The 26606-nt window shown below is 35.3% G+C and overlaps 1 long non-coding RNA gene across 1 annotated transcript in view; it reads right to left on the reverse strand.

Annotated features, from left to right (window-relative positions):
- LOC112426282 (uncharacterized) overlaps positions 1–26606 on the reverse strand; it is a 370034-nt gene that overhangs the window by 169211 nt on the left and 174217 nt on the right. The window lies entirely within an intron of this gene.

Raw genomic sequence — 26606 nt, forward strand, 5'->3', positions numbered from 1 at the left:
CTTTGAATTAATCCTTGTCTTTATTCTCATTTTCCTTTTCATGCTTTTTTTTCTCCTTTTATTCTAAGAGATTGTTTACTTTTTTCCCATTGGTTACATTTTTATGTGTTTTTTAGAGCACACTTTTATGATTTAATAAATGAAATATCTCTCTAACATCCCTCTAATAATACTAATTACAGATAATTTTTTTTTTTTTTGAAACAGAATCTCGCTCTGTTGCCCAGGCTGGAGTGCAGTGGCGCGATCTCGGCTCACAATCTCGGCTCACAGAAAGCTCTGACTCCCAGGTTCACACCATTCTCCTGCCTCAGCCTCCTGGGGAGCAGCTGGGACTACAGGCGCCCGCCACCACACCCGGCTAATTTTTTTGTATTTTTACTAGTGACGGGGTTTCACCATGTTAGCCAGGATGGTCTCGATCTCCTGACCTCATGATCCACCTGCCTTGGCCTCCCAAAGTGCTGGGATTACAGGCGTGAGTCACCACACCCAGCCTAATTAGAGAGAATTTTAAAGTACTCTTCTGTTTACTAGATTAACTATTTCCTATCAGACCACTGTTGCTAATTATTAATCTTGCTCTTTCTCTTTAACATTCCTCATTTGTCTGGCCATCCTTGATTCCTGGTTTGTATTTAGGGTTGAGAAAAACAGAAAATCTAGCTGAGCTCTTCATATTCATGGGCAAAAGTTTATCAACTGGAAGCCTTAACCTTGTGTTGAGGCTGTGGTAGCAAGTCAACCACTATGACTGGCTGAAATGCTGAAGGCTTCCCACCAGGATAGCAATTCCCACGTTAACTGTCCTTGTTTTACCATATCATCCTTTTAATCAGTATACTTAAGAAGTCTCCTTACTTTTTTTATTGTAGTAATATACCAATAACATAAAATTTACCATTTAAAACATTTCTAATTTCAGTGGCCTTAAGTACATTCATATTGTTATGCAACTATCACCATTATCTAGCTCCAGATTTTTTCATCATCCCATACTGAAACTCCGTACCTATTATAAATAGTAATTTCCCATTCCTCCTCTCAGCCTCTGGTAACCACTATTCTACTTTCTGTGCCCATTTTTAGTTAATTTACATATATATATATATAATTGTTTGGAGGCATTCTTTGGCTTTAGGTCGTGCTCAAAGGAAAGGAAGATATGTGAGAAGTGAACATTATGCAGCTACAGGCTTTCCATTACCCTCCTCTCCCTTGTTTTCAAACAGTTACACACACCTGTGTCTATTCTAACCTGGAATTTCCAAGTCCCATATGACCTCTTGGTATTTGAAAGCCAAGGTAAGGCTCTTCTGATATGTGCTCCTCTTTGCACATTTTCTAAGATGTGGCTTCCTTTATTTCTATTCCTTCATCCACTAATTACTTCCCATTAGATTTTATAAATTCTTTCATATCCCATTGACATCCTTCTTCCATTTCTTATTTCTATATTTATATTCCTATTAAAATGAGTTTTGGAACAAAGCAGTAGACATTGGCCTATGCTCAATCGATTACATTGAACCATAAGCCCGTGTTACATTTTTAACCTCTGACAAATGTTACCAGGTGTATTTAACCAGAGATCTAACAATTTTATATCTGAAATCAGTATCACAATTCAATGAAATATCTTAAGAGTAAGTTCAGAGAGGTATTGAGAATGAATATATAAAACATATTTTAAAGTAATTTTTCATAAATAAATTTGAATCCCAAACTGCTGCACATAGTTCTATATAGCATGGATACAGATTGCTTTAAAATTAACTACTTTTGTGACTAGAATATTTAAATTCTTCAGTAATTCTTTACTATTAAAATCTCAGTAGAGTAGTATCTGGTAATTAAATGGGCATTTGCTGTGAATTTATAAAGGATAATGAAAGATTAGATTACCCCTTGTTTATGATTATCATTGTATCTAGCATAGGAAAGAGATCATATAGAGTAGTGATTCAAGCACAGTCTGTGAAGTCCAGAAGATCTATGTTTAGTCAAGATTTTTGCATTTATTAATTCTATTTGAACAATTTTCTCAGCTTCTCAGTCATTCTTCATCTGTAAAATGGGGTATAAAATAATATCTATTCATCAGGCATCTGTGAAGAACAGAAGATGCAAATATAAGTCTGGACTCACAGTAGATGCTTAATAAATACTAACAAATATTATCCAAAGTTGGACTCCAGTGTCACTGCATATGTTAGGATCTCAGATCTAACACCAGATCCCTGACTTTGGCTATGTTACTCAGTTTATCTTTGTCTTGTTATTTCATCGTGAAAATACTGCAGCCTGCATAAAGGGTCATTTTGAAGATTAAATACAACAATATAGGGATAGGGTTTAAAACAGTGTTCATAATATCATCACCTACATTATCATTATATGATTGCTTGGTCTCTCTGAAGCTAACTATATCCAAACATAGTTTTGCAATTGTACTGCCTTGTTACACCGTCTCTTTCCTGGCACCAGTTCACTCCATTCCACTCCAAAATAATTACAACTATTTTTGTTTTTATATTTTGAACCAATATTGTATTCAGAATGTTCCATATTTAAATCATCACCAGTGACACATGCATGGAATACTTCCTATCTTTAAAAGCAAACAAAATCTACAGAGAACTGTTTCACTTTTAACTTCTAGTGTTCCTGCATTTCACTGGATTTTAAGCATGGCCTTCCTGAATTGCTGCCACATTTTTTCCTTCAGTATGAAGTAAAAGTGTTAAACATCACTGCAATTGCCTTTAAGAGCTTTCTAACATTTTATCTTAACATGGTCTGGAAAAAAAAACTTTATTCCCACTATAGGACTTTCCTTACAAGTAGAATCACAGTTCACTTTAGTAGAAATTGAGTTATCTAGGTTAGGTTACACTGGCTCCCAGCCAAAATGAACAAACAACTCAAATTTTACCCTGACTGAGGACTCTTCCTCAAACTGCTTGCTTAAACGTCTACTTTGACTATAATATAAATACCAGCTATCATATAAGAAGATGATATTCTCACTTACTTTCCTTTTTAAATTATGTTCCTCTTCCAGGGTTCTCCCTCCCACTATATCTCCAGATCCAGCTCACCTGTCACCTCTGGTGTTTTCTCTTCAAATAACTGAGTCCTACTTAGCTAAACTCCTCTTGGCTCTCTCAGAACTTCTATATCCACCATAGCCCTTACCACTTTAGAAAGCAATTGTCAAAAACTAATCCCATTCACTGGGTTGAGCATAATGAGAGGATATCAGTGTGGAGTTTCCCTCTATAGCTCCAATATTTCATAATCAATAAATATCTATTGAAAGGACTTTTAAGTAGTTCCACTGGGGGACATCATCTACTTTCTTCTGCTCAGCATCGCCCTCTTTGGGAGAATCAAGCCCCTGCTCACACATACTCTTCGATTCCCATTGATGACACAAACCTTGTCTTCAAAGTTGGATGTGTGACCCAGGAATGAAAAAATTAGAGAACTCCAAGTACTTCATTTCATTGACCACTGCGATTAAGTCAGGAATAGGTGTACAACTCAGGCTGGGCCAAGGAGGTCATCCTGGGAGTTTTTCTTTTTCTCTTTGGCCATTAGGTGTAAGAATGATACGAACCTAATGCTGATGATGTTACAAAATGCCAGAGGTCCTGCTGCTCCCCATACAGAAAGCCAATCATTGAGTCAATCAGTATTGCCAGGGAAGAAGACTTTTTATTTGAGTGATGTCAACTAAAGAGATGGGAGCCAAACTGCAAATCTAGAGGTTTATATAGCAGGGAAGAAATTTAACTACATGAGAGAAAACAAATTAGGAAGGGGTAAGGAAGAGGAGTTGGTAAACAGACATTAGGGAGGCAACTGGCTGGATAGGATGATCTAGTGACTTTCATTCCCTTTCCTGAAAGTTGACTTCCTGAGGAAGATCTCAGGTAAGACAAATGTAAGTTTCAAGTTTTAAGACCAGAAGGTCAATTTCTATGTTTATTCAATAAAAAAAAAAACCTGTAAATATCAGTTCTGTGGATAAATTGGGCTGGTTTCAGTGACAGGCATCTTTGCGACCACATAGGGAGCACTTACAGAACAAAGTTAATCCAGAAAAAAACAGAGTTAAGTGATGGCGCAAGACAAACTTCTGATGACATTATTTGAACCCCAGCTCCAGACATACCTGAAGTTCACTCCTATCCTTTCCAGTTATGAGGTTATTTCGTTTTCTTTAGATAGGTTGAGTATCATTTCTGTAACTGGAAATTTTAAAAATGTCTTGGTAAACACAGTTACCCCTTCAAACAAGAACATGAATTTTTAAGACCATGGAATGAAACAACATTATTACTGACTATATAGAATACAGGCATATCTTTGAATTCAGTAGCATGCTGTTGTAAATAATAAGTTAACCTACTACCAACTATTTTTACATGAATAAACAAAACAAAATTTTTTTCCTTCTTTTTAAAATTCTCTGACATGATTCCCCTGTTAGAAGTGCATGCTCATATGCAAAAATAAATATATCGTGACTTTTTTTCTTTTTCTTAAGTTGATGAATGAAAGCAAGAAAAATTTAAAAACTACACCAAGAAAAATATTTTTAGAGAGCAATGATTGACTTTTGTCAAGGGTTTTATCCCCTGAAATTAAGAAGAAGTGGGTTTTTGGATATTTGATAACATGAAAATATGTTTATATACTGAAACCTCAAATCTTGAAGATCTACAGAAAATATTCTTGAACTTTAATATGCGTAAGAATCATGATGGTATTTGTTAAATATTAGGATTCAAAAGGTACCATCCAGAAGATTCTAATTCATTATGTCTGAGTACGGCCAAAAATCTAAATTTTAAAGAAGCACCCGAGGATAGTTGAATTAAATGGTGCTCTGACTGCACACTGAGAAACTGCTCTCTGAGGTGAATGGGATCATAAAAAGTGATAAACCTTAGAGATGACTTCTTCCTCACAAGATGAGAAATGAAAGTAGCTTTCACGTATACACAGACACTACATATATATGTGTGTGTGTGTGTGTGTGTATATATATATGAGAAAGGTGTTATAATTTAGTGCATTATTTTCTTAGATTCCAAAGGACAAAAGATTTTGAAGGCCTCTTTTGATCAGAAAATTTTACAAAGCTCCAAGTCTATTCCTTTCTCATTCAGGAACTAGTTCATTTCTTTATTTTTTACTAAATGAGACATGAGAAATTGCTCAGAAATATTATGGCTTCCTGATTCTTACATCTAAAGGCATTAAATTTGGTACACTCTAAGAAACATAAAATGTAGGATTTCAGAGAAATATTATAGGTCATTTAACCCAACCATTATCAGATGTTAGAATCTTTTCTGCACTATTCCCTAAATGTGGTCATTCAGTTTCTGCTTGAACACTTTTAATGACCCAGAACTCATTAATTCATAAGAAAGCATTTTTTTCTCTTGTGGTAAAAGTTTATGTTTGTTTGTTGGTTAGTTGGTGATTGACTGATTTGTTTTTCCACTATCCTGAAATCTACCTCTTAATATAGGATATTCATTAGTCTTAGGACTGCTTCTTTAGTTGAAACAAAAGAAGTACAGTTTCCCATATAAAGGGTCTGTAATTATTTGAAAAGTTATCATGATACCTGTTAAATCCTCTTTTCTAGATTAAACAACCAGTTTATTCAGCTATTTCTTTTCTGACTCGGTTTCTAGAGACTTTCCCTACCTGGTAACTGTCCCTTCTTCTGGTTTAAGTTATCCCATAATTTAAAGAATTTTTTAAAACAGGTAAATAGCTTATTCTAATTCTCCGTAACTAATCCACATGGATTTAAGCTACTCTTAACCTTTTAACAAGGCCTTACAGCACATCATGCTCCCAGCATAGAATAAACTCCATTTAACTAAGAACAATAAACAAGGGAAGGTAATAATCCTAGTTGTTCTTCCTCTAATCTTCAGGCTTAGGCCTGAGTGGGATTGGGTGTACACTCATTTCAGGTGATGATGTGTGTGCTCTTGGTGACTCCCCTCTACCCAGAATTTGACTCCTCTTGGGCTCCAATTTCTAGGTCTTTGTTTAAGAGCAGAAGCAAAAGTGTCAAGCTGGGTGTTGACACTTTTATCACCCCAAAGTTCAGGGCCATTCCTCTGGCTCTTCCCTGCCACTGCTGCCTCAAGTCCATTTTGCCTATTCCTTCTTGCCAAAGGCTCACCAAAATGATAATGCCAGAAATGGGGGCCTACTTTCCACCAGCTTATTTATTCTTAAGACTTTCTCATTGGAAATGGATCACAAATTTTTACTAGATCAATTTGTATTTTGCCCAGCAAGATTTTTTTTAATATTAGCAAGAGAGCACAAGATTCATAGTAACTACCTGAAAGCAGGTAATTATTTTTATTTTCTTATCTCAGTACTTGTCATGTAAAAGCAAATTTGACATTTTCTTGTCCTTTACTAACCCCCTCAAAGGCATAAGAGTCATAGAGAAGCCCCTGACTCACTTTTATCAACAATTTATGCATTAGGTTTGCTTTATAGGGTGCAAGAACCTCCAAGCGCCTCAGAGTAAGAGTCAATGAGTCAAAGTTGATATCATATAGTATGTTATAAGTATGGAGTTTGGCCTTTGCCCCCTTCCCAAATATTTATATGATATAAAGTGATAAGTGCTAAAAGAGAAATGCAGACAGAAATGCTACTATTGAGAATATAGAAAACTAAAAATTTGTTTTAAGATAAAGTAATTAAGTAAATGTTTGAGGTTACAGAAATGGAAAGTCAAGGCACTCAAGAAAAAGGGGACCCTCTGAGAGGAAAATGGTTAGGGGGATCAGTGTGGAAGCTTTATTAATAATAAAGAATAGGAAGTATTAGAGCTAAAATAGTCAAAAAATGGTCCAAAGACACTGATTTTTTTTAAAATAACTCACTGGCAATGCAGTTAAAAGGTATAATCAATTATCTCTATTTTTTGTGATAAAATCAATGAAACACATTCATATCACAAATTACTTCTTCAATGGAAGGGGCACAAAAAGGAAGACTACTGCACTATTTTCAGGAACAGTATAACACTACCATTAATTTACTCTTACTGAAATAGTCTGATTTTGACTAGATAGATAAGATAAAGTATAATGCAGGAGAAACTAAAATTACCAAGTACATATTATACAACTCTAATAACGTTTACAAACACAGGTTTATGACTTAATTACTAATATTTCTCTAATCTTATGTAGAAAAACTCTTGGGAATACTGCATGAATAATCATTATCACCACTTACTGCATTGCTGAGTTAGCATCCAAAATATATCTGCCCTTATATGTACATGTGTACATGAGCACATAAAATATATATGGATAGTAATATTTGACTAACTGGTAAAGCATGCTAATGCTTAGTGGAATAATTACTAACAAATTAGATTCTGGTTGTTTATGATTTACTGGTCTAAAAATTACATAATTTGTTTTTTTCCTTACCACAAACTCCATTGAGAATTTCTTACATTATACTGAATAAAAATCACAAACCTATTTTATCCTGATGCATTTTCATCTACTACTTATGTTGGCCATAAAATTTACCAACTTGAAATCTAGGACTTGTCTAAAATAATCATGAGCCAATGTCATATAAAGACTTAACATTTATTGGGTGTTGACTATGTGCTAGGTAGTGTTTGATATGGTTTAGATCTGTGTCCCTACCCAAGTCTCACGATGAATTGTAATAACCATTGTTGGAGATGGGGCCTAGTAGGAGGTGACTGGATCATGGGGGGTGGATTTCCTTCTTGGTGTTCTAGTGATAGTGAGTAAGTTCTCATATCTGGTCATTTAAAAGTGACCTCCCCTCTCTCTCTCCATCCTGCTCCTACCAATTAAGACTCCTGCTGGGACTTTGCCTTTCACCAGAAGTAAAAGCTCCCTGAGGCCTCCCCAGAAGCAGATGCCAGCATCTGCTTTCTGTACAACCTGCAGAACCATGAGCCAATTAAACCTATTTTCCCTACAAATTTCCCAGTCTCAGGTATTTCTTTATAGCAAAGCAAGAACCGATTAATACACTGTTAAAGGTAGTTAATGTTTTTACTCGCTAGCCTCTTTACAGTACTTCAAGGTAGGCACCCTGACTGTATTAGTCAGAGTTCTCCAGAGAAACAGAACAAATGGTATAAAAATGTATAGATGGATAGATGAGAGGGGATTTATTAATTTGCTTATGTGATTATGGAGGCTGAGAATCCCGCAACTTTCTGTCTATAAGCTGGAGACTTGGAATGTGGGTAGCATGGCTCAGTCCAAGTTCGAAAGCCTGAGAACCAGGTAAGAAAAGAAGAGTGTTCCAGATCCAGGAGAGAGAGGAGAGAGAGAAAGAGAGAAAGGGGGGGGGAGAGAGAGAAAGAGAGAGAGAGAGAGAGAGAACATACTATACTTTTCCCTGCCTCTAAAACTGTATCTCATATCTTCCCTACCTAATTGCTGCAGCCAACAGGATCAATACTCACCTCCTATATCCCTCTCCCCAAATGTTCTGCCTTCTTGCATTTGATCCTCCATTCCTTCAATTCAGTCACTCTTTCCCCCATTTCTAAGCATGGCTCAGCATCTTCTCAGATTTCAAGTTCATAAATACTATGTTAGCAGAAAGACCATTCCTAACCCCTGTATCTAAAGTTGGTGGTCCTTGTTATTCTTTGTAATACACTGTTTATTTACTTCTTAATAATATAACAAAAAAATCACAAAAATAATAATGGCAAGGTTCTAGGTGTTTTCCATATGTTAGCACATGTACTCCACAGAACTCCATGAGACCAGCACTAGTCCTTCATGGCACTAACATAATGTGCACTCATTTTGTGCTTACTCCCTTATTTGGTCACTTTACATATGGTGAGCTCAATAAAAGCAGTGACTATGTCATCTTGGTTCTCTATTGGATCCCCCCAAACCTTAGTAATAATTCAATAACTTCTTGTTAAATAAATGATTGCCTACTCTGTGCAGTGCCCTGGTTTTTTTATGTTGTGTATTTGCCAAGTGATAAACAAACCTGGATATTCTTCTCTTTCCTAACTACGTTTGTGGTTTACTAGTGCTTTTACTCATACTCTTCCCTCAGACAGTCCCGTCTATTAAATTCTTGTACATCTAACAAAACTCATTTCAGATAGCATCTTCCCCAGGAAGTCTTTCATAAATCTTCTTCCATTCCCTCTCCCATCCCTCACTGATCCTTGCTTACCTCTCCTCCTGAATTTTCTTGGCATATCATATGTCTCTTATGATGCCTATACATTGCTTTCCATTATAACTATTTTTGTACTTTTCTTTAAATCAATGACACAGAGCACACCTTGCTCATCTTTGTATTTAGCACAGCATGAACTATAATGTTCTACCCATATTAGATACTTGATACATATTTATTATTACATATTTATTAATTATATTAAAATAATATAAATATTTCCACCAATATCTACATTTTTAAGAGACCTGGGAAGTCATCTCCAAATCTCAAATAATCCTAAATCATCATCATGCAACAATGTATCCAACTGTATTCTAATTATACTATAATCTACCTGAGAAGTAGAGATTTATGTGAATGTGATTAAGAAGTTTGCTTTTCTTTCTCTTTTGCATTTTGAAAAATCTGTGCTGACATATCTTTTCTTTTTTTATTTTATTTCTTCCCCAAAGGTGGAGTCTTCCTCTGTCGCCCAGACTGGGGTGTAGTGGTGCGATCTCAGCTCACCACAACCTCCGCCTTCTAGGTTCAAGCAATTCTCCTGCCTTAGCCTCCCGAGTAGCTGGGAGTACAGGTGTGCACCATCATGTCAGGCTAATTTTTGTATTTTTAGTAGAGACACGGTTTCACCATGTTGGCCAGGCTGGTCTCGAACTCCTGACCTTGTGATTTGCCATGCTTGGCCTCCCAAAGTGTTGGGATTACAGGCGTGAACCACTGCATCTGGCTGACATACCTTTCCTCAAGGGTTTCCAGAGACAAATTTAGTTACCAATATAAGAACAGCATATGAACCAGAAAGGCAGAGTGAATGAGCATGGAATTTCAAATGATACATCCAGGTTTGTAAACATCAGCCATCAGTACCTGAGAAAAGCCTGGCACATTACATTATCTATCCATTCTCGAGTTTTCACATCTAGACATATGAAGAACATAGCTCAGGGAATTGTTGTAAGGGTTAAAGGCAAAAATATAAACCAATATATTTGTCATGAGATATTAAAATGTTTAAATTGAAATATTTTAAAATACTGAAATATTGAGGCTTGTCATTATATTTATTTCCTCTCTTCTTCCCAAAAATGATAGTAAATTATTTTTTGAGTTTGAAACCCCCAAGAGCAAATACAATGGGAGGAGAGTCATCAGCAGATTTGAAATTTCAGGACAGAAAGTAAATAGAAAAGAATTGATAGACGCTGAGGAGAGGAAACCATGGGATAAAATCTTCAAAATATGCATAGAAGAGGATAAGGTCAAGGGAAGAACCAGCTTACCCTGTGGATCCTTGCAAAAGCTCTAGATTCAGAATGGAAAGGGATGATAGACTGCAACGGGGGGAACGAGCAACGTGCCAATCCCCTGCAAGTTGTGAAGAAAGATGTTGCTGACCTTTAAATATCTTTAGCTGCCAAATCATCGATTCATTTCTCGCTTTGACTAAAGATATTTTGGGACACACAAGACTCTAACACTTCTTCTTTGGAAGTTACTTGAAAAAGCACCCAGCAAAACAAGTAAGTGAAATACGAGAAGCCAACCTAGGATTCTGGAAACAAGAGGCAAACCGGAATAGCAGTGAAGGAAAGAACCAAGATGACAGCTTGCAGTGACCAGTCTGGACAAGAGGAAAGCAGCAGACTCTGGGAGGAAGATCTGCCAAAAGGGGACCAAGGAGATCATATGGTAAAACTAACAACTTGGAACAACTTGGGGATATAAAAAAGGTACAAAATAATAGAAGAGAACTCAATTATGAAAATTCAAACATTATAAAATAAAACTGTTTGAAATATAAAACCACAGTGAATCCAAATTCTGAGAGGAAATCAATGAGTTTCAAGAAAAATGGAATGAATTTTAAGCAGGACCCAGAATGAGCAAGAAGCTGAGAGCATTAAGTTTTGGTGGAAAAAAAAAAAAAAAGAAATCAGCAGGAAAACCAGCACAGGGTTCCAGGGCAGTAGAGACTGTAAAAGTAGGCATCGTCTGAATATGGGGCAAATGCTAATGTGAAATGATTGGCAGAAGGAAAGAAAAACCCATTTGAACAATTGTCTTTGAATGAAACAGAGTTATCAAACCCTAGAGAAAGAAAACAAATCCTAGCACACAGCTTGGCTCTCCAATGAGGAATACTCTATGGTCGTAATAATATAAATGTCAATTACCAGCCATCAACTTGAAGAAAAATACAGAAACATTAAATGTGATTACAGAACAAACAGTAAATGTTTTCAAACTTGCTAATTTAAAAATAAAACTGGAATGACAGAAGTGGGAGGTAGAAGGAGGGAAGAAAAAGGAAATAAACAGGTAGGGGCCCTAATTTTCTCACTTGATGAACTAAGGAGTCAAGAAATACTGGCTGTAGGTAATGAAACAAGGTCTCAAGGTTATACAGGTCGGCAACTGAGGAAATAAAATAGTAACATTAAGCAGGGGAGATAAACATGGGGGGATTAGAAAATGAGCCAAATCTGATGGATTATTACAGAAAATGGATGATGTCTGGAGTTGATAAGAACATATCTAAACTGTATGGGTACTGGAGGAAATCAGCTAGAGCTATTGCCCCTGGAAACAGGCCTGGATAGGAATAAGTGGGAATGGGTATATTCCGGAACATTTTTTTCATAACCAGCCCTTCTGTGCTATTTGAATTTTAATCCATGTGCTTGTATAACTTAGATAAAAGAATTAATAAAAATTAATATGACTAATGAAGACAATGAAATCTGCTGTGTGGAGCCAAAGTTTCTTAGTAACAAAATTGAAATGATTTATAAAATTGTTTATATTGTGGAACATAACAACACACAAGCCAATTTATAAGTATTTCCAATTTTCTTTGGAAATGTATTATTTAAATATTACTGTTTCTGCCCTGTGAGTTTATAATCTGAATAAAATATAAAATGAAATTAATAGTCATAGTTCAGACAAGGAGGTTGTGTCTCAGGAGATTCATGGTTTCTGGATTTTTTTTTTTTTTTTTCTACTGTTTCAGTCTTGGCTTCAGTCTTTTTTTTTTTTTTTTTTTTTTTTTTTTTTTTTTTTTGATGGGTTGTCACTGCAACAGACTCACAGAATAGCTATGTTTATAAAAGCACTAAAGGGAAGTTACCTGGTTACAAAAAGGAAAGGTAACTGTTCTAAACAAGCAATGTACAGAAAAGAATGCACAAAAGGGAGATTAAGAGACTCCAAAGGGAATTTTCTGTTAGGTGTCTGGCATAAGCAAAAGTAAAGATGAGTTCTGTTATCAAACTGAACAGAGAACCATACCTAAGATTGTTTGAGCATTAAAAATTGAGTCTTATTGCTTTTCTTACCTCAGGTTTTATTTTCCTTTGTGGCTAAAGCTACTGAAGCAAGGAGACTTTAGAAGCTTAAAATCTGTTTCTCCTTAGTTACTTCATACAGATATTTTTAATATGAAACATTGGACTTTTTCCCAAAAGCATCTTTTCATTTATTTCCATAGTAAAGCATTCTTTATGTAAAGCCATTATATTTTATAATACTCTGATTTCTGTATATACATACACAATTTAAGCCCTGAAACAAATATATAGTAAACAGGCACTATACACATATGTTCACATGGATTTACCTCAGTAATTTATTTATTTCTCCTCCCACCTCAGTAATTTAAACAAAAGCATTTGGAGTTCCAATTTTCATGGCATGTAAATCAGTTCTTCATTTCAGGTGGTGCATATAATCCTACAACTAAAGTCAGAATCACAGTTGAATTTTAAAATCTACGATTTTTCTCACTGAGCGAAGTTGTCCCATTTTATCAGACATAATTTAGCCATCTCTCTGGATTTGAACTTCTTTCCTAGTCTCTCTTAACAGAAACCATTCTACATAAGGATCTAGTCATTCAATTAGTATTATCAGCAGGTAAGATGGAGCAGGCTGGAGCTCCCACACAGACCATGAGTAACTCTTCAAAATGTAACTAGATGGACTTGTCCTTAACTACTGCTCATAAAATCTGCAAACTCTCATGATGTTCAAAGATCTTATGCTTTTTGTTAGATTTTATTTTAGTGTAGAGCTTTTTTGTTGATTATGTTTACAAGAAATACAAGTGCATCGAATGATAAAATAGTATCGACTTTTAGAAAAATCCCCAAAGTACATGTATGAGAAATGAATGGGAATTGACACCTGTCGTCATAAATAGAAAAGTGTACTGGCAGAGGCTGAGCAATTACTTTAGTAAAATGGTGCCAAACTCTTATTCTTATGTGGGAATCATCACTTTAACATTTTATACATAGCATTTTATTCTAAATTGTATTTTCTATGTCAGCACAATTTGAGATTCTAAATTTTCATTTTAAGCAATTTTTCTTCATAGTATAGTACAGTGATTAGCAGGAAAATAACATCCATTTCATTTTGAAGTTATCTATTCTTTTAATTAGGCATACCTACCTTAAATAGCATATCTTTGGCAAAGATATCTTTAGTTCAAGTCAGCTTAGCAAATGTTTATCCTGTGGTTACTGAAAATCAGAACTGTATTAAACATGGAAGTTACAAACATAAAAGCAAAGAAATGCAAGAAAGTTGTGAAATATTTTTTTCTCATACACTGATGGGAATTTAACAGTGAAGACTTTCAGAACAATTTGGGGGCTATGTCTTTGAGACCATAATACTGTTAGATTCAGCAATTCCACAAGTTTATCTTAAGATAAACGCACAAATTATTCATTATATAGCACATTTATATTTCCCCTTTAAATGCAAATGCCAACATACCATTTTTTTTTTCACTCCTCTCTTCTCTTTGGGGTCATATATGCAACATGGCTGTAAAACAGAAATTTACTGAGGCACAGAGTAGGTCAGAGGGTTAAGAGAGGCCCTCAGAGGACTGCTAGGGAGAAATTCTGAAACTCTCTGTAAAGAGAAGAAAAAGGTCATAGAAGAAAGTAGGAAAATAACACTATCACAAGAAAACAGAAGAGCTCCTCCTCCCCCTACAACAGATGAGTTGTAGGATTTACAGTATATAAGGATCACATGGCTCTGTGGCTTCCATGTCTGCATTGCAGTGCACAGGTTACAAATTACAGAAATACAACAGCTCCAGAGATCACAGCATAAACATTAAAAAGAAATGCTGTAGTTTCCAACAAATCCAAAAGACTCTCACACAAATTCAAGCCTAGGGCAATCAAGTTTTAAGAAGGGAGTTGGAATCTTTCTATATCTGCCAAAGAGCAGTTTCTTTTCATATTAGGTATAACACTATGAAACTTATAAGAGCACCTATCCATGTATTTCAGATATTCACAGGAGGGCTGGGTGGGGTTGAGAAGAATAATGGAAGAACAGCAGCAGGAGGGGCAATAAGAGGATCAGGGGATAGAAATAAGCCAATCTGAGAAGCTGATTATGTTTGCCAAGATGCCCAGAATTATATACTAACTAAAAAAGCTGGAGTTTACTGTGTGTAAATTACACTTCAATGAATCTGGCTTAAGAGATAAAAAATAATCAACAGAAATTTGGCTAAGAATCCATCAAGTTTTTTAAAATTCTAGTTGTTCAATGGACTAAGATTAAAGTTAAACTCATACCAAGTATGATGAAATAATTTTAAACCTTGATTATGTTGAAGTTCAAATATTCTAACCAAAATGTTCTGTTTTGGTATATAGGATATAATCCTTGTCCAGCTAAAGTTAAACTAGGTTATAAATATCATTAGCTAAACATTAAGACAAAGTTGGTCTTTAGTGTCTGTTAGTTAACTAAGTAGTCATTGTATACAATTAATTTAATAGGCTTCTAAACTTAAATGCAAGATTAGGAGAGCTTTTCTTTCCATGAATTGTATCATAATCAGGAGAAATATTAGACATGATTTTGTTATTATTGATGTTATTTGTTGATTTTTCACTCTCAGAGAAGTTGCATTTAACCCATTCACTTTTCTTTCTTTGTTGTGAGAAAGATATTAGAGCCCATCTGGTGGAATAAAACTGAAAAAAAACCTAGTCAATACTTTTATAAGCAGTAAGAAAGAGGTGACTGCTAAAATGATTCCTCAGCTGAAAAATCCCAATGCCAGTTGAGAGATAAGAAAATTCAGCCACTTCAATACTATCTGAGTCCTACAGATCTATCCAAAAGAATTTTACAAAAGAAAATTCCACTAAAATATTTTATTGAGTTAAAGTTAAGGATTTGTGAGATTGACAGCTAACTGTATCCTGAAGTTCTTTCCCTTTAAAAGCTTCCATAAAGTAACAATTCCTTGAAAGACACAAACTACCAAAACTTACTCAAGATGAAATATATAACATGAGTAGTCCTATATCTATTTAAAGTTCATATATATATATAATTAAAAACCTTGAATCAAGTAAAACTCCAGGCCCAGATGGTTTCACTGGTACATTGTACCAAACAATTACCGAAGAAACTATACCAATTCTACATGTTCTTTTCCAGAAAAATAAAAGTGGTGGGAACATTTCCCTACTCATTTTCTGAGACCAGTATTACCAGACACATTATAAGAAAAAAAAAAAATATATATATATATATATATACACACACACACATACACCAATATCCCTCAAGGGCATAAATACATATCATAAACATATTTCAGAAACACTAAATATTCTTCAAAAATACAGTTTTGGTAACTGCATATAATGGCACTAGGTGTACATTAATCACTTTTTTACCACTACTGGAGGTTGTCATAAAGGAGCCAATCACTTCCTTTTCCATTCAAAAGTCTGTACCCTTTTTCCTTGAGTAGTAAGGCAGATTCTGAGATGGTTCTCTCTCTTGGAAATTTATAATCAAAAAACTAAGTTACTTAGCCTTGGGTGGTGAGCCTATCAAATGTAGGAAGCAGCCATTTTGGAATTATATGGGCTAATTAGCATAGCTGCAGAGAGAAGCTGAAAAGTAGATCAAAAAAGCTGTTAAGTTTTTAGAATCATCTTCTAAGTATTTGTTATCTTATATGCACATACAGCTTTCAGGAACAGAGAAGGTAATTATTGTTTACTTTATAGCAAATAACTGTGTGGTATGCTGTGCCTCAATTTCTTACTCCTTGGGCAATGTGATTAAAGCTAGATATTATACTACATAGATATATGAAGTCTAAAAACCAAAAAAATTAATCTGAGGGCTGAAATTCTCTTCACATTGCCCCTCTCCTCCAGATAGAGGGGAAAAACCATTGCTCCAAGGGAAGAATTCTAGGTTCCTACTGTAATTTTTGAAATACAAAGAAATCTATCAAAAGGAAAGAGAAAACCATTGTCTTCAGCTTTATAACCTAGGGATATCACCAAGGTCCCAGATTTCACCCTTCCTCTCGAAATCTAAACACATAACCCTTGGAGTTAGGTAAATCCCTCTGGAGTTCTCACAGTTTAAATATCCCACAGAGCTTGCTCTTTTAGTCAGGTCCTTAGTTTCAATATAATTTTTTCAGAAATCCCTAACTGACAAAACACAAAACTTTTCTCTCTATAGCCCACAATACCCAAAGACAAGAGATCTTTTAGTATCACAGGCAGATATGGAGAACACAGTCACCTAAATACAGATGGCTTTTAGTTTTCTGTTTAGTTCTATAAAGGCCAATTGTACTTCCTGTTTTTGGGTTACATGAAATAACTATAAATATATATACATATCATCTTCCCCCATTCCTTCAGCTAGTTACAGTGGGTTTAGATGCAAGAAGAATTATTCCAAATAAGAACAGATACTTAGATTGCTTCTAATTTTTCACTAAGCTGAAATGTATTTAAAATATATTCAAAAAGCAAATGAACTGTGCATTAAATTGTAGAGTCTTTGAAGTTCTCAATATATATTAATGACTGATCTCCAGGAAGGTTACACAAAAATTGGCAATTCTATAACATGTACAAGTGCTCACTCACCATACAATCATCAGCACTGAATATCAACACTTTTAGAACTTTGCTCATTTATTAAGTTTTAAAAAAATATGTCTCAATCAGTAGAAGGGACTTCAAGAGAGCTGACTAGAGGCAGCTGGTAATGGTCTCCTTTATAAAGAAGAACCAAAATAGCTACTAGATAACCACTCTTTGAATAGATCATCTGAGAGAGAGCCCTGGAATTCAACAGAGAAGTGGCAGGAAATTCCTAAAGCAAAGAAAGAGAGGGAAGTGAGGTAATCTGCTTGACTAAGATTCTCTAGGGACCTTGAGAAGCTCCCCAGTGCAGGGGAAATGTGAGATACCCCTGGCAGTCCAGATTCCCACTTTGGAATATGAACTGCAATCCTAAAGAAGGAAGAGCCCCTGGACCCTCATAGGCCCCAACACTAAGATGGAGCACTGCCTGGAAACCATGTAACATGATGGCATTTTTCCAAAGAAGAGGCTCATGCTGGGTCCCACACACCTGCCTAGTAATAAGCAGCTACAGCATGACACCATATTGAGAGGCCATACCCCTCCAGACTGCATCCGGCATGGAGGCCCAACAGCTCCTGCATCTCCACATCCCTGGAGCTCCATTGATATCCCTCGCTCACAGCTACCACCTTGACTGGCTGTTTCCACTAGGAATATAGTGCAAGCCATTGTCAACAACCCCACTACCCTCAACTGCACATGCCATGCACATTTTCACACTCTGTAGACAAACTCCCCTGCCCACAGCTGCTGCAAACTATCACCACTGGGCCAAAGCCTAAATAAAGCATGAAATAAAGTATGCCCCTCTCCAGCTGCCTAAATATGGCTGCTGCCACTGAAAGCAACCCTGACCTCCCCAGGTGCAGAGCTACAGTGTGGCCAATGCTACTCTCACTCAAGCATTCATTGGTGGTCTGGAGGTCACTTTGCCTACCATAGCCAGCTCCTACCTGTACCACCACGGGGCCTGAGGACAGACATGCCCAGCCCAATACTGACCCCCAACACCCAGTGCCCAAGCAAATTGTCTGAGGACTTGGGGACTGCCCAGTTCGGTCTACCACTTTTGGTACCCAAACACTACTTTTGGAGGCCTGAGGTAAAGTCCACTCAACCTGACACCACCACAGTCACACTTGCCACCTTAGAGCCTGTGGACTGGACCACACAGGCCATTGCATTCTATAACCATAGAATGCACCACCAACACCAGCACAGATCATTTGGGAGCCAGAGCGTTGTTTCACAACTGCTACTGCTATCACCTATGCCACACTCACTGCCCAGGGGTCCATGAACAAATCCACCCAGTCTACCAGTGTTGCTACCAGCACCCTAGGAAACTGCCTAGAGGCCCAAGAATCAGCCCACTTGGACACACTAACACCAGTGCCATCATATGCCTCCCTGAAATTCAAGGACAGGCACATGCCACCCACCACAGCCACCACTTGGGCACAAGAACAGGTCCACCTGGCATCACCATCTCCAGAAAAACTTCACCACAGCCTCCACTAACAACAGGACCCTAAGCCACTCAGGAAACCACAGACACCACTGATGCTGTTTACAGCTAAAGAAATCATGTGGAGACTACATAACTGCACATATCCAGAATCAAAGCCAAAGTATCCTGCCCAAATAACACCATAGATACATCCTCAGGAAAAAGTTCTCCCCTATGAAAGCTAATTTTAAGAACTTGAAGAAAACACTGTTACACCAAATGCAAAGTTATCAATGTAAGGGCAAAAGCAATATGAACAAGCAAGGAAATATGACACCTCCAAAGAAACATAATAATTTTATAGCAACAGGTTGCAACAAAAAAGGAGTTGTTTTACTGGAATCCTGGAAAAATATTCAAAATGATGATACCAAAGAAACTTAATGAGATACATAAAAATAACTCAAAGAAAAGGCAAAACAATTCAGAACATGAATGAGAAATTTACCAAAGAGACAGAAATAATAAAAAAAAATAAACAAAATGAAATTCTGGAAATGAAGAATTTATTAAATGAAATAGCTTTTGTTGAAAGCTTCAACAAAACCCTAGATTAAGCAAAAGAATTTTACAACTTGAAAACACTTCGTTTGAAATAATCCAGTTATATAAAAATAAAATAAAAAACTTCTCAGAATAAGCAGTCTATATGACATACAGAACATCATAAATGACCAAATATTCAATGTCCCAGAAGTTAAAACAAAAAGAGTAAAAACCTATTTCACAAAATAATAGCAGATACAAGAAACTCAAAGAACTTCAAATGGATACAATTCAGAAAGGTCTTATCCACAGTATATTATAGTAAAACTCTCAAAAGACAAAGAGAGAGTCCTAAAAACAGCAAGAGAAAGTGTCTAGTCACTTATAAGAGAATCCTCATCAGACTAACAGTGGAGTTCCCAGCAGACACTTTATAAGGCAGGAGAAGGAAAAATAAATGCCCGCCAAGGATACAATATCCAGCGAAATTATCCTTCATAACTGAAAGAGACATAACGTGTTTCCTGGACAAACTGAAGCTGAAGGAATTCATCACCATTAGAACAGAACAACAAATGTTTACGAGAGTCCTACATACAAAAGCAAAAGGATGATATCTACCATCATGAAAACACATGAAAGTATAAAAATCATTGGTAGAGACAACACACAAATAAGGAAGAGAAGGATTCGAATGTTACCACTATAGAAAACCACCAAAAAACAGTGACAAACATGAGAGAGAAGAAAAGGAAGAAAGAATATACAAAATAACCAGTAATTAAATTACTAAAATGATAGAAATAAGCCCTCACATATCAATAATAATCTTGAATATAAGTGAATTAAACTTTTTATTTAAATGATATAGATTGGCTGAATGGATTTTAAAAATATAATCTAACTATACTCCTTACAAGAAGTACACCTTACTCATAAAGACACACAGACTGAAATCAAGGGATGAAAAAAGATATTCCATGCAAATGAAAACAAAACAAAACAAAAAACCAAGGTAGCTATGCATATATTAGATAAAACAGTTTTTAGGTCATAAATTGTAAAAATAAACAAAGAAGGTAATTATTCATATGTAATGATAAAGGGGTTAATTCAGCAAGAAGATATGATAAGTGTAAACATATACACAAACAACACCAGAGCACCTAGATATGTAAAATAAATATTATTAGACCTGAAGGGAAAGATAGATTTCAACACATTCTTTGAAAGTTTGGTAGAGTTCAGCAATGAAGCCATCCAGTCCTGGACTTTTCTTTGTTTGGAGACTTTTTATTACTAATTCAATCTCATTAACTATTATTGTTCTGTTCAGGTTTTCTTTCTTTTTTTCCTGATTCAGTCTTGTAGGGGATTTTAATGCTCCACTCTCAGCATTAGAAAGATCATCTAGATGAAAGATTAACAAAGAAACATTGAATCTAAACTGCACATTAGGCCAAATGGATCTAAAAAACATTTAGAGAACATTTTATCCAACAGTGACAGAATACACACTCTTCTCATCACCACATGAAGCATATGTTATGTCACAAAATAAGTCTCAACAAATTTTAAAAAACTTAAATCTTATCAAGTACTTCCTCAAACCACAATGGAATAAAACTATAAGTCAATAAAAAAGAAGAACTTCAGAAACTACAAATACATGGAAACATGCTCCTAACCACTGGATTAGGGAGGTAATTTAAAAACTTAGTAAAAATGAATAAAAATAGAAACACAACATACAAAAGTTTATAAGATACAACAAAAGCAGTGCTAACAGGCAAGTTTGGAACAATACAATAAATGCCTACATCGAAACAGCAGATTTCGAAGAAACAATCTAGCAATGTACTGCAATGAATTATAAAAGCAAAAACAAAACAAACCCAAAATTCATACAAACAAATAGATAATAAGCAGAAAAGCAGAACTAAACAAAATAGAGATGAAAAAAATATAAAGAATCAACAAAACAAAAATGTGTTTTAAATGATAAACAAAATATATAAATTGCTAGCTAGACTAAAAAAAATGAGAACATCCAAATAAACAAAATTAGAAATGAAAAAGGAGACTTACAACTGATACCATAGAAAGAAAAAAGATCATTAGAGATATTTACGAACAGCTATAAACTAACAAACTGGAAAATCTAGAGGAAATGAAAAAATTCATAGAAACATACAACCCACAAGATTAAATCAGGAAAAAAAGAAAACCTGAACAGAACAATAATAATTAATGAGATTGAATCAGTCATAAAAAGTCCCCAAACAAAGAAAAGTTCATGACTGGATGGCCTCGTTGCTGAATTCTACCAAACTTTTGAAGAAGAACTAACACCAATTCTCCTAAAACTGTTCCAAAAAAAATAGAAGAGCAGGGAATCCTGCCTAACTCATTCAATAAGGCTAGGCTTACACTGATACCAAAACTAGACAAGGTTGCAACAACAAAAACAAAAAACTAGAGGCCCATATCCCTGATTAACACAGACACAAAGATCCATAACACAATACTAGCAAACCAAATCCAATAGCATATCCAAAAGATCATACCCCATGGTCAAGTTGGATTTTATACCAGAGATGTGAGGATAGTTTAACATATGCAAATCAATAAAGATAATACATTACATCAGCAGAATAAAAGACAAAAAAAATCATCTCAATAGATACTAAAAATGTATTTGATAAAATTCAAAATCTCTTCAGGATAAAAACTCTCACCAAATTAGATATAGAAGGAACATACCTTAAAATAATAAAGGATATATATGACAAAAACCACAGCTAACATCATACTGAATGGAGAAATGATTAAAGCATTTCCTTTAAAAATTGGAACTAGATGTCCACTTTCACTACTCCTAGTCAACATACTACTGGAAGCCCTAACCAGAGCAATCAGGCAACAGAAATAAATAAAACACATCCAAATTGGAAAAGAAGAAGTCAAATTATCCCTGTTCACTGAAGATATAATCTTATATTTAGCAAAAACAAAAGACTCCACCAAAAATCTCTTATAGCTAAAATATAAATTCAGTAAAATGGCAGGACACAAGGTCAACATACAAAAATCAGTAGTGTTTCCATGCATAAGTAATGAACTAGCTAAAAAAAAAAAAAGTCAAAAAGTCAATCCCATCCCATTTACAAAAGTTATTTAAAAAATTAAAATACCTAGAAAAAAATTTAACTATGGAGGTTCAAAATCTCAACAAGAAAACTAAAAAACCCTGATGAAAGAAATTAAAGAGGATACAAGCAAATGGAAAAATATCCCATGCTGATGGATCAGAAAAATTAATATTATTAAAATGACAATACTGCCCAAAGTTGCCTATCTAGGGTTTAACGCAAGCCCTATCAAAACACCAATGTCATCTTTCATAGAAAAAGGAAAAACAATACAAAAATTAACATGAAACCAAAAAAAGAGCCTGAATAGCCAAAGCAATATGGAGGGGGGAAAAAAAAATAGCTGTAGACATCACACTATCTGACTTTAAAACACACTGCAATGCTACAATAACCAAAACAGCATGGTATTTGTATAAAAAGAGACACATGGACCAATGAAACATAATACAGAGTGCAGAAATAAATCCTTATTTACAGCCAACTGATTTTTGACAAAGGCTCCAAGAAAATACATTGTGGAAAGGACACCTTCCTCAATAAATGATTTCATATGCAGAAGAATGAAACTGGACCCATATCACTCATCATATACAAAAATCAACTCAAGTTGAATTAAAGACTTAAAAAGAAGACTCAAAACTATAAAATTAAGCTAGATGGCATGGCTCATGTCTGTAATCTCAGCATTTTGGAAAGCTGAGGTAAGAGGAACCCTTGAGTCCTGGAATCGAGACCAGCCTGGACAACATAGTGAGACCTCATCTCTACAAAAATTTTTAAAATTAGCCACACATGGTGGAATGTGCCCATAGTCCTAGCTACTCAGAAGGGTAAGGTAGGAGGATTGTGAGCCCAGGAGTTTGAGACCTCAGTGAGCTATGATCACACCTCTGCACTCCAGCCTAAGTGACAGAGTGAGACCTTGTCTCGAACAACAACAACAAAAACTAGAAAACTACTAAAAGAAAACATAGGAGATCTTGGTGTAGACAAAAATTTATGGCTAAGATTTCAAAAGCACAGGGAACTAAAACAAAAATAGACAAATAGGAATATATTAAAGTAAAAAGCCTCTGTACAGCAAAGAAAAAAAAATCAGTGAAGTGAAGAGACAACCTGCTGAATGGGAGAAAATATTTGTAAACTATTCATCTAACAAGGAACTAATATCCAGAATATACAATGAATTCAAACAACTCAACAGTAAAAAGCAAATAATCCCATTAAAAAGTGGACAAAGGACATTAATAGACAAATCTCAAAAGAAGACATACAAATGGCCAACATATATACAGAAAAATGCTCAAATCACTAATCATCAGAAAATGCAAATGAAAACCACATTGAGATATCATCTTATCCCAGTTAGAATGGCTATTACTAAAGAGACAAAAAATAACAGCTGCTGCTGAGGAGGCAGAGAAAAGGAAACTCTTATGCACTGTGGGCAGGAATGAGAATTAGTAACAGCCACTATGGAAAACACTATTGAGATTTAAAAAAATTAATAAAAATAGAACTACCATATGATCTAGTAATGCCATATTGGGTATTTATCGAAAGGAAAAGAAATCTGTATATCACTGGATATGTGCACCCCTATGTTTATTGCAGCACAATTCACAATAGCAAAGATAAGGATTCAACATATTCATTCATTAGTGGATGAATGGACAAAGATAATGTTATATATATATACACACACACACACATACACACACACACACACACACACATACATACATACACACACAATGGCCATTAAAAAGAATGAAATAATCTCACTTGCAGCAACATGATGGAGCTGGAGGCATTATGTTAAATGAAATAAGTAGGCACAGAAAAACAAATACCTCATGTACTCACTTATATGTGGGAGCCAAAAAAGCTGAGAGCATGGCGGTAGAGAATAGAATTAAGCTACCAGAGGCTGGAAAACGTGTGTGGGAGTGGGTGGGGGAAATAAGGAGAGGTTTGTTGATGGTTACAAAAAAATGGTTAAATAGAACCAGTAAGTTCTAATGTTTGATAGCAGAATAGGGTGACTATAGTTAACAGCAATGTGTATTTCAAGATACCTAGAACAGAGGATTTGATATGTTCCAATCACATAGAAATAATAAATACTCCAGATGACGGATGTGCCAAATACCCTTGCTTGGTCATTATACACTCTATGCATGTAACATGTATTCTATATTTAACATGTAAATACATACAAATATGTATCAATGAAAAAAATCATTAGTCAAAAAAGCAAGAACAAAATAGTATGTTTCAATGTATATGTTTGCATTTCTGCAACTGATATGGTTTGACTGTCCCCACCCAAATTTCATCTTGAATTGTTACTCCCACGATCTCCATGTGTTGTGGGAGGGACCTGGTGGGAGGTAATTGAATCATGGGGGTGGGTTTTTCCCATGCTGTTCTTGGTATAGTGAATATGTCTCATGAGATCTGATGGTTTTGTAAAGGACAATTCCCCTGCACGTGCTCTCTTGTCTGACCTCATGTAAGATATGCCTTTGCTCCTCCTTCACCTTCTGTCATGACTGTGAGGCCCCCACAGCATGAGGAACTGAGTGTCCATTAAACCTCTTTGTCTTTATAAATTACCCAGTCTCAGATATGTCTTTATTAGCAGCATGAGAATGGACCAATACAGCAACTAAAAGTAAAACTAAGTATTCTCACACAATGATTTTGTACATATGCTAGAATCCATTCCTTGCTTATCCGAGCCATCGATATGTTGATTTTTGTACCTACAACACACTGGTTTTTATGGTAGTCTTATAACACATCTTTATGTACAGTGGTCTGTGCCCCCCTCACTTTTGCAAAATTTTGCTGGCTGGTATCATGATTTTATTTTCCAAGATGAATGTAAGAAAGCGTGATCTTCAGAAAACATGATAATGAGGCTTATAATGTAATTACATTAAACATACAAATTAAATTAAACAGTTTTGTTCTGGAGCCATTTCCTGCCAGCTTGGGAAAGCTGATTGTTAAATATTCCAGAATTTTGCCAAGTAGTTTCAGATTCTTGCTATCTTGAAATAGGCCATGGTAGGAGTTTTTATACCATGGAAATCAGAAATTAAGACATGAAAAATAAATAAATGTGGTATCCTGGATAGGATCCTAAAATAGAGAAACAAATTAATCAAATAAAGTATCAACCTAGTGGCTTGTTTGTTGTGACAAATATACCATGGTAATAGAAGACATTAACAATAGGAGAAACTGGGTTTAGGATACAAAGAAACTCTGTACTATCTTTGCAACCTTTATGTAAATCTAGAATTATTCTAAAGTGAAAACGTTTTACATTTCAAAAACAGTAAAAGCATGGATTTCAAGAAAATTTTTAGAAAGAAAACTTATAAGGAAAATTATCTGAAAAATCCAGAAAATGATACATTTTACAAAGGCTACTAAGCCAATCCCTTCAAAGAACATAATATCATAAGAAAACCATTCTGTATTTCTATCATTCTATGGTAAGGACCATTTTTTTTTTTTTTTTAGATGAAGTCTTGCTCTGTTGTCCAGGCTGGAGTGCAGTGGCCTGTGTTCTCAGCTCACTGCAACCTCCACCTCCTGGGTTCAAGCGATTCTCCTGCCTCAGCCTCCCGAGTAGCTGGGATTACAGGTGCCTGCCACAATGCCCAGCTAATTTTTTGTATTTTTAGTAGAGACGGGGTTTCACTATGTTGATAAGGCTGGTCTTGAACTGCTGACTTCAAGCAATCCACCTGCCTCAACCTCTGAAACTGCTGGGATTACAGGCGTGAGCCACCGCACCCAGCCAGGACCATTCTATTAAAAGAAACTTAGGAGCCATCAGAATCAGGCAATGTATGACCCATCTGTAAAAGGTATTTTGAGAAATTTTGAAAAATGTTTATATATGATGGGTATTAACTGATATTTGGGAATTTTTTTAAATTCTGTTGGGTCTGATAATAGTATTGTGGTTAGGTAGAAAAAATCTACTTTTAGAGACTTGTGTTTAAATATTGAGGGTAAAAATGTCAGGAAGTGTGTAATTTACTTTAAAATCATTCAACAGAAATAAACAAATTATGCAAAATATGAGTGTTCATTATGCTGCTTTCTGTAAGCTGGAAATTCTCCATAATTTTCCACTTTTCAGGAGTTATTGAAGGAATATGCAAAGATTTTACATATTAAGCAAAGTTCATATTAAGAATG

This window comes from Macaca nemestrina, chromosome 5, assembly GCF_043159975.1.
Source record: "Macaca nemestrina isolate mMacNem1 chromosome 5, mMacNem.hap1, whole genome shotgun sequence".
Classification (NCBI taxonomy): domain Eukaryota; kingdom Metazoa; phylum Chordata; class Mammalia; order Primates; family Cercopithecidae; genus Macaca; species Macaca nemestrina.